The 9,634-nt window shown below is 33.4% G+C and overlaps 1 pseudogene; it reads left to right on the top strand.

Annotated features, from left to right (window-relative positions):
- Positions 1-8,901: 8,901 nt before the first annotated feature.
- On the top strand, positions 8,902-9,616 carry LOC104773028 (annotated as a pseudogene).
- Positions 9,617-9,634: the final 18 nt, after the last annotated feature.

Here is a 9,634-nt window from a genome sequence, read left to right on the forward strand (position 1 = left end):
TGTAGATCTTTGCTTTATCTATCTAATCATGCAAGTTTCATCATTTTCTGGGTTTATGACTTTGATGTTCATCATGTGTTCTTGTGAGTAGTTGCTTAGGATCTTGAGGATGGGTTAGGCTGGGCTGTGTTTGAGGTTTGTTTGATTTGGTCAAGCTTGATTGTTGTAGATCTCTTCTAGGCTAGATGTTCTTAATGCTGATCCTATATCTGAGAGGGTAGGATCTGATTTCAAGCCTCTTAGCATCACACCAATGTCTAAGGAGCATAGATAAGGCTAGATCTAGAGACTATCATTAGGCTTGCTAAGAGATTAGAAGTCTTGTTTGATTTTTGACATATTGCTTAATGCCTGCTTGTGTAGATTCTTTACTTTGTGAGAACAAGTCTAGAGATGCATGAGTTTGATTGTTTCTTGCCATGAGAGTGGATTAAACATGTCTTAGAAATATATGTCTAGAGATTAGCTCAAGTTGTTTGAGATTTGTTGACCAAGTTAGATGACCTCAATCATAGTCCAGCCCATGAATCCCTCCTCAAGACCTTCCTTGTTTATTGATTTCTTAGCTTAAATCCTGTTGTTTGATCGTTGTTTGATTCGTTTTGGTATTGCTCTGTTTTTCTTGTGTTGCTCTGTTTTGCGTATTTGTCCAGCTCGACCCTGCACTCGATCAGCACTCGATCAAGTGCTTGCTCGAGTTCCAACCCAGAACTTGTGTTTATGATTTGTGTTTGTCCTGTTTCACTCTAGTTGCATTTCTGTTGCATTCATTTAGTATCCTGTTCATTACTTACCTTGCATTAGTTCAATACTTGCATTATCATAGTTTCTATTTCTGTTTTAGCTTCATAATTGTCATAATCATTCTGTTCCATTTGCATTTAGCTCCTAATTCTTGTAGTTTTACTTTCTGCATTTTACATTTCATCATAGGATTGTTAGTGACAAACAACCTTTACATCTGGCTTGACTTAGACTCATATGCACATCTTGATTGATCACAAACACTCAGATTGGATTGACACCTCTTATACTACAATTGCATAAGGGGAATTGAAACACCCTGACAACCATTCATTCATAAGTCATCATTCCATACATCATCCACCACCACAAAAATAATGTGTTTCACTATGCTCGATAGAATGTTTGAACCAATATGAATTGAGCAATATTTCTCTAACCTGCGAAAGTTGATGTTAGGGGATATTGTGAACTTAGTGAACTTCTTTGATAATGCAAATTTGATTAGGAGATTACAAATGAAAGTTTAGTTATTGAGTAGTCAAGTTTAGTGGTTAATACCTTGATAGAGGGTTAGTCAAATCTTGTGTTCATGTTCTAGAACGGTTCTTAATTATTGAATTCCTTGTTTCATTTCCCTATTGAACTTTGATATTTGAAATACCCTATAGCCCAATGTTTTAATCTCATAAGTTAAATAATTTTATTTATTGCATTTTTATTAACAATTTCTAAAACAAAACAAACAAACATTCGTTCACTTCAGCTATTTACATGTCTCGCAAATCTTTAGTGTACCATTGGTCCTTGTGGATTCGACCCCCCATATACTGCCTTGCGGTTAAGTGTATCGGGTAAATACTCAAGCAATCAGAGGCCACCTTCGTACGCTGTGGATCGTCAAAGTGGAAAGATGATTGCTTATGTTCTTGTCAATGAAGCGGATTAATCTTGCGGGTGGGATTGGAGTATCACCGTAACAGAGCCGGTTTCTTTCCCGCCAGATATTATAAATTGAGATTTGAAAAATATACCGCAGCACAAACAAATGGACTTGTGGCGTGGAAGTGTGTGAGAGAATAGGGAGTAAGGAGTCCTAAGTGGTGGTGAAACGTTGACCTAACAGACCTCGAGTTAACGCAGACCAGATTTGAGAGGAGAAGGGACAAGTGAAGAAGAGATGATCCCTTGTCTCCACATGATTCCGACAGAGAACACAATCACCTTGAGCTCCAACATTCCAATGGAGCCTTCTGTCACCCATAGCCAGTCTATTGTGGATAGCAATCCAGGTTATGAAGGATTATTTAGGTGTGGAGTTCGAGAACCATATACCTTCAGACCAATAACAAATGGGATGTACTTGTCATATTTATTGCCATGCTTGAGAAAAGGAGAAACCGCCTTTAAAGGAGCCATTGTTCTTCTTCCAAAGGATCCGATCAGGACCATTTTAAGGGCCTTTTTGTCGCATAGAGTCAAGTTCATCTCCAATATGGTTTACAAAGGGAACCCGCCTACGTCGCTGATGAGAGTTAAGTGCTTCCGCGAGTGTTGAGTGTTTCTGTATACCCATGTCAATGCAACCGCGGGCACCAAGTTTATCAAATAGATTACCTATTGGACACCACACACCATACCAAAAGAATGTATTCAAACCAGAGCTCACCTCCATAGCGTACAAACTTTTTGCCAAATTTCGATACTTCAATATTTTACTCCACATCCAGGAACCTAATCCACTGTTTACACTTACAGACCAAAAGGAACCAGTTCGAAAGAGATCCTTATGAACCCAACTGACCCATAATGAATCCCTAGCTGATAAAAGACGCTAGATAAGCTTTTAAATGCACACCATGCTAGTATCACCTAATCTTCTGATCCCCAAACCACTTTCCTGTTTTGGTTTACACACTACTGACCAAGCAATCTTAGCTCTTCTCGAGTTTAAATCTGGACCAGATCACAGAAAGCTGAAAGCAAACTATCAAACATTCATACATATAACAAAGAGATATGGCGAGAGAGAACTCCCTTGTCTCAAACCTTGCGTGTTTTGGAAGAAACCCGCAAGCTCACCGTTAACTTAAAACAGAGAACGAGGCAGATCCAATACACAGCTCAATCCAGTGTACAAAATCTTATATCATAACCAAAACAATATAAAATCTTATATTGTCCCGTATTAGTATGATACACAGCTCAATCCCGTATCTTTACTAAATCTTATATCATAAGCAAAACAATATAATCATCATGATAGATTGATAGATAATTCAATCAGAACACCAAAAAAATAACTAAAGTAAAACTCAAGATTTTCTATCTTCCATGCCGCAAAAAAACTTCGCATTCTTGAAACTTTATTAAACGTGTGTGCATATTCATGCAGTATTAACACTCAAAGTACCTAGATGTAATTTGGTAAGGCATCTTGAGCTAATCACTCATTAATCATAAATTCATAAGTATATTTTGGATACAAAGTAGGGTTTCCTACGTACTTGAGAATATTCTATATACAAATAAAATATTCACATATATATTAGAATACCTCCAAAGTTCGAGCTAGAGGTGGCCGAATGTTTAGACTAGATTGAAAATCATCATTACACGTAGAAGTTGGTAGTCTTTTAGTAAAGATATTATCAAGATTTAGAGGAGATAGAATGTGAAAGACTTCGATGTGTTGGTGCCACTTGTTCCCGTACAAAATCTATGTCAATCTCGACATGTTTGGTGCGATGATGTTGAACCAGATTTGATGACAGGATCGATACACATCATTGACATTGTCGCAAAATGCAATGGATGCTTTCTTAAGAGGGCATCACAAGTAAGGAAGAGATTACAAAGCTAGGTGAGTTATGCGACAACATTATTAACACCCAGATATTCAGCTTCAACACTAGATCGTGATACTTGTAGGTAGATGGAAAAACATTCAAATGCCTCTAACCATACATCATGTGAAAGATTGGTGTCTTTGTAAACCTCACAAATTTGTTTATGTCCAAAGCCCAAGCCAACTCCCATATTAGTATGATATTATCTATTTGGCTCAATTAGTCTAATCCTCACAGATTTATTGGGTCCTTCCCAAAAGATCTTATACTAATTGGAGGTGGATTTGATTTATTTATTAGAAACTTATTTTCTAATTTTCCGATGTGGGACGTTGGTTTGTATCCCAACAATTCTCCCTTCAAACCATGTATCACGATCCTTTGGCCTCTCCTCTAGCGAAACCATATGTACCTATGCTCCAACACCTGTTATTCCTGAAGTATTCTTGAGACACTCTTTATTGTGTCATCTTTTTGAGAGATCCTCCCATACCGAACGCAAAGCCCACACGCACTCCCCTAGGTCCACTTTTCGACCTAGGCTCTAATACCAATTGTTAGGATTTTCAAGCCCAAAACCAACTTTCCTATTAGTATGATATTATCCGTTTTGAGCCCTAAGTGGTCAAGCCCTCACGTATTTTTTATTGGGGTCCTTCCCCTATTAGTATGATATCTTCCGATGTGGGAGTTTGTTTTTATCCCAACAGATTCTTTACTTAGTCTCAAGATAATCGATCAACAACAAATGTGTATTTCTTTGTAAACCGCCCTAATTTATTTATTGACCTCGTCTTATCTAATTTTCTTAATTTTTTCGTAGCTCTATGTCAAAGCTTAAATAGGTAGATTAAAGTGTATCAAATTACTTTATGTTTTCTTTAAAGCTTAACAGATAATAAGGTTTACAAAAGATAGTAAGTACTACTGATTAAACAAAAAAAAGGTAATATTGTGTAATTTTTCCTATAATTGTATCCAGTTATTGTCAAGTAAATGAAAATATTTTTATAAGCTAAACATACAATTAAAAACAAAAAAAGATAAAGAAATTCTACAAATGAATTTATAGATAGCATGAATCAATAAAATAAAAGAAGGATGTGTTGCTCTCCTCATCTAACACATCAGCCTCAGATAAAATCATTTCCGTTCGATTGTAGATAAATCTTGACCTGGATCATTCAAGAGTGGCAGCGGCTATTGTAAGGCAAACCGCCTTAGCAATCAATAAGAGAGGTAAGAGACGGGAGGAGATTAGAGATAAGTTTTAAGCCTTTCTCTTGGAAGTTACAATGAGTAGAACAGAGTAAACTTCGGTTGGTCAATGGTAAAATCTGAAACCTGAAATAGGCTTGTAGGTTTATAAAGTTGTCTGACCGATGATCTAACAAGTGATAGAATTGTATCAATATAGCCCATCATTGATGTAGATGTATAAAACAATGGCAAGTTAGGAATTGTGTTCATTATCTTAATAGATCATATATAGATTTCACCTCAATCTCAATCAATCACCTCGGTTGGTCATAGGGGAAGTTTTTCCAATGTTCACTTTTGTGCTTGAAGGTGATGTCACCACAAGGGAACACGTTGATGTTGAGTCTGGACAGTTATCCTTTACTGTGTATAAGAGTGGACAAATGTGGCTAACAAGAAGAGTTCAGTAGTTAGTGGCCTTTAATTTGTAGTATTGGTTTTCAAATGTTATTTTAGCGTGTGTTTGGTTTAATGAAACTTTGAACATGTATGCCAATTTTTATGTTCAAGATCTAAAACTAGGATTTGTCTGGTTTTTAATGTGATAATGAAAGAAGATGTATTGTATAGAGAGCTTGTAGATATTAAAGGTTTTTTCTTCATAAGTCAAGATTTTAGTTTCCGACAGTTTTCAAGATAAGCTTTGAAAATCGTTTTGAAGCTTCACTTTAAACACTATGAGATGCATTATTTCTTTATCCAGTTTTACCCGTTTTCTCAAAAACTTCTACACTACTTTTGAGTTTTGATCTTGTCCCTTTTTTCGTGCGGCAGGAAAAGAAACCAACACGAAAACACAACTAACAAATGGTTCTCCAATGCATAATAATATATTAAAAATAATCATTTTAGACTATAATTTCATTACAATAACTAAAAATCCTTGCAAAAAAGAAAAAATCAGGAAAAAGTAATAAAAAAAAACCTAAAAACAAATATATTACAAATGAACAATGTCACAAACTATATTAATAATGACTTTTTTGGTTTTGGTTAAAAATATTGATTTAAAATTACAAACACCACACAAAATCAACAAAAAAAAAAGAAAAAATAATCCCGCGCCACGGCTGGGTACTATTCTAGTCATATATAAAGAAAGAATGTCTTTCAAATTTCTGTTCGCGCGAGTAACAATTTATTTTCAGACATTTATAAAAACAATAATGATGAAATATTAGTAATTTAAAATAAAGAAAACTTCACATAACACTCCAAAAAAAAAATTTCTTTGACAGATTGGCAAAGTCAATATGACTTTCCATAGAATAGCCACCAAGGATAAAAGGTAAACAAGTACCCTGACAACTAAACAATTAGTTTTGTTACCCAGCAAATATCCTTACAACTAAACAATTAGTTTGGTTACCCAGCAAATACATTACATATTTTGATTAATATAATATATATATATAACTAAATATTATATTTTTTTGGGTTTAAGAAACGAAGACAAAAAGAGAGAGGAACTTGAATCACGAAATCAAGTGTTGATAGGGTCGAATCCGTTCAATGTGGTTTTTAAAGCACATTTGTTACCACCAGCCCACAGTAATATATTTGTAAGTAGCTGTAAACAAATAGAATATATCTGTTTAACTAAACTTAACACCGTTAAATAATTATGTAACGCCTGTTAACGAATGTTAAATCGTGGGTGTAAATTTACCAATAATACAAAGATAAAGTAGTTTTAGTCTAACAACCTTTAAATAAGGTATTTTTATTCTAATAAAAAAAATGAGGTATTAAACTTCCAAATAAAAAATTGATGAAGTATTTTTAATTTTTTTCCCCTAAATTCTTTGTGTCATTGTTGTTATGTACGTATGTTAGAAACTTAAAATATAGACCGAATTCAAGTTCGGGTTTTCAGATCTAGAGTATGGAATTCGTTTGGATATTTTAAAATTTCGGATTTAGGTACGGATCAGATCATCGGGTTCGTATATTTTTCCCATGCGTACTCCTAGCGAAAGAATATGATGTGTTAGCATGGAACTATCACGTGAACCCAAATAAATTATGTAAAATATAAGTATTACTTTGACCCAAAAATTTTAAAAATATTGTTCTAACCTACATAACCTTCACTTATAGTCACTACTCAATAATGTACATATTGTATGTGTTTGTATATGATTGTTTGACTAACCTTTCTAATTGGCTCCATACAGTATCATTTTTTATCATGATTGCTATATCATTCACTTCACTTATACCATACTTTTTGTCACCGTAAAAGATTCATCTTCAGATACTTCCTCAAGTACACAATTAGTAGTGTATGTACATGATGTAGTGATAAACATATATAACGTAGTGATAGACGTACATGAATTATATCAATAGAAAGATGATTTGGTTTATAAACGTATTATTTTGAATGTTTTGGTGGTATATTACTATATTTGTAAATAGCATGCAACAAATAATGTTTTATAATCATAAGAATTATTTTAATTATGTATGTACACATATAAACACACTTTATTACCATGTACGTATACATTGTACCTATATGGAATTTTGTCACTGTGTACGTAAAAGATATATCTTCAGATACTTCCTCATATACACAATTAGTAGTGTATGTACATGATGTAGTGATAGATGTACAGTGCCGGCTTGAAGATATTTGATGCCTAAAGCAAACTAAGAACTGATGCCCCAAAAAAAAATCGCATAACAAAATGACATAAAAGCTTAATATGTTTACAAAAGTTTGAATATAAACAAATGTTGGGTGTTCAAAAAAGAAAAAGAATATAAACAAACAAGCAAAAGAGACAGAAAAAACTATATACTAATCACTTTATCTGAAATTTCCACTTTCATCATTTAATTATTAAGCCATTGTATAGTAATTCTTCTGACCTGTAAGAATAAAAATGAACCATAGAAATTGGCAAACTTGAGAAAAAAAGAAGAAATAGAAGAAGACAACAAAATATTAGTTAAATTGTTGAGTAAATAATTATTTAATTTTAAGCAATCTAACAAAAGAATACTAGTAAAATTGTTTTTTTTTAAAGAAAAAATTGAAGAAAAAAATTTGTTGTTTTAGGGAAAAGAAGAAAAAATGGAAGAAAAAAATTCGTTTATTGATTAACAATTGCAAGGATTCAAACCTGAGAGGGGTTAAGACATCACTTGAATAGTTGAACCACTAGACTATATAGAGAATTTTGACAATTGATGCCCCTAAAATTTTATATAAAATCTGCTACTTGAAGTCCTTGCTTGTTGAGCTTCAGCTACGGGTCGGACCTATAGATGTACATGAATTGAAAGAGATGATTTGGTTTATAAACATATTATTTTGAATGTTTTGATGATATATTTGTAAATTACATGCAACAAATAATGTTTTATATTCATAAGAATTATTTTAATTGTGTACGTACACATATAAACACACTTTATTACCTTGTACGTACATAGTATCTATATGGAATTTTCTTCAATACGATAATAAGATTTAAAATTAAAAAAAATATATAGAATAATAATTCAATATTAAAAATTAATATAGTAAAATGGATCTTAAAAAAAAAAGAAAAAAAGAATTACAATTCAAAATTAAATAAAAATAAAAAAATCATGAAAGTGAAAAGAGAGAAAATGTAAAAAAAAAGAGAGAGAGAAAAATACATATGATTATTTTTAATTATTATTTTTTATGCAACATAATATTAAACTAAACAGTTGCATTTGGTTTGATTCAAGAATATTTTTGTCCAATAATTGGATGATGGCTAAACCATGAAAAGTGTAACTCACTTTGATATAAAGTGGTTAAAAAACTTACTTCATCGCTAACCTATATAATTTACCCTTTAAAATATATATATGACCGTCATTTTCATGAGACAGGTAAAATATCTATTAAAATATTCTTGAGAAGTCCTAGTCAATAGAACTGTTGAGGTTGAGGGGCCTTTATCAACATAGTCGTGACAACTTCTCCCCAACCTGAGTTATTACTTTCTCTGTATAAAACCTGAAAATAAATTTTAATTTCACAAACTCCACAAATACAAAATCAATGGCTTCTTCTTTCCAGAGAAAGTTATGTTTGCTCCAAAACATTCTCGTATCGTGTCTGAATCTCACACTTCTCTCCCTCTGTTCTTCCCGTACCGATCATTATTCTTAGAAACCCTCCAACTTCACTCGGTTTAGCCCTCCTCGCTGTCTCTCTCGTCTCCCTTATATCTTCCTTTGCGGGTGCCTCTTCGCACCAATCTAGATCATGTTTCATCGGGCGAGTCACACTTCATGTTTCTTCTTTGACGGATCAGTTGATGGCAGTTTTTATGATGTTTAGCAGAGAGAAACAGAGTCTTTCCTTTCTGATATCGCCACGGGACCCTAGAGAGGCTAAAGCTTTGGTTAGGATAGAATGTGGGGTTTTCATGGTGATGATTCCGTTGCAGATGATGGTTCTGGTTTTGGCTTGTGTGGTGCATTGTTACTGGGTTAGAGAGTTGGAAGGGTTAGATGCGGAGAGTCAAAGTGAAGGTTCTTTAACAAGAAACTGTAACACAACCGTTGAAGAAGTGAATGTTAAAACAATGGAATTGGAAGAGAAGACTCATGTATGAGTCCACATTTTGTGTTAATTGTTTCGGGGGTATTCAAAGTTATATTTTGTCTTGGTTAAATAGAAAATATTATTTGCTGTACAAAGATGCATGTATTTTATCTATGAGTATGCATGTATCAAGCAAACTTTCAAATGAAAGATATGGCAAGCTAAGTGTGAAGAGTTGCAAAAA

This window comes from Camelina sativa, unplaced genomic scaffold (assembly GCF_000633955.1).
Source record: "Camelina sativa cultivar DH55 unplaced genomic scaffold, Cs unpScaffold00427, whole genome shotgun sequence".
In the NCBI taxonomy this organism is placed as follows: domain Eukaryota; kingdom Viridiplantae; phylum Streptophyta; class Magnoliopsida; order Brassicales; family Brassicaceae; genus Camelina; species Camelina sativa.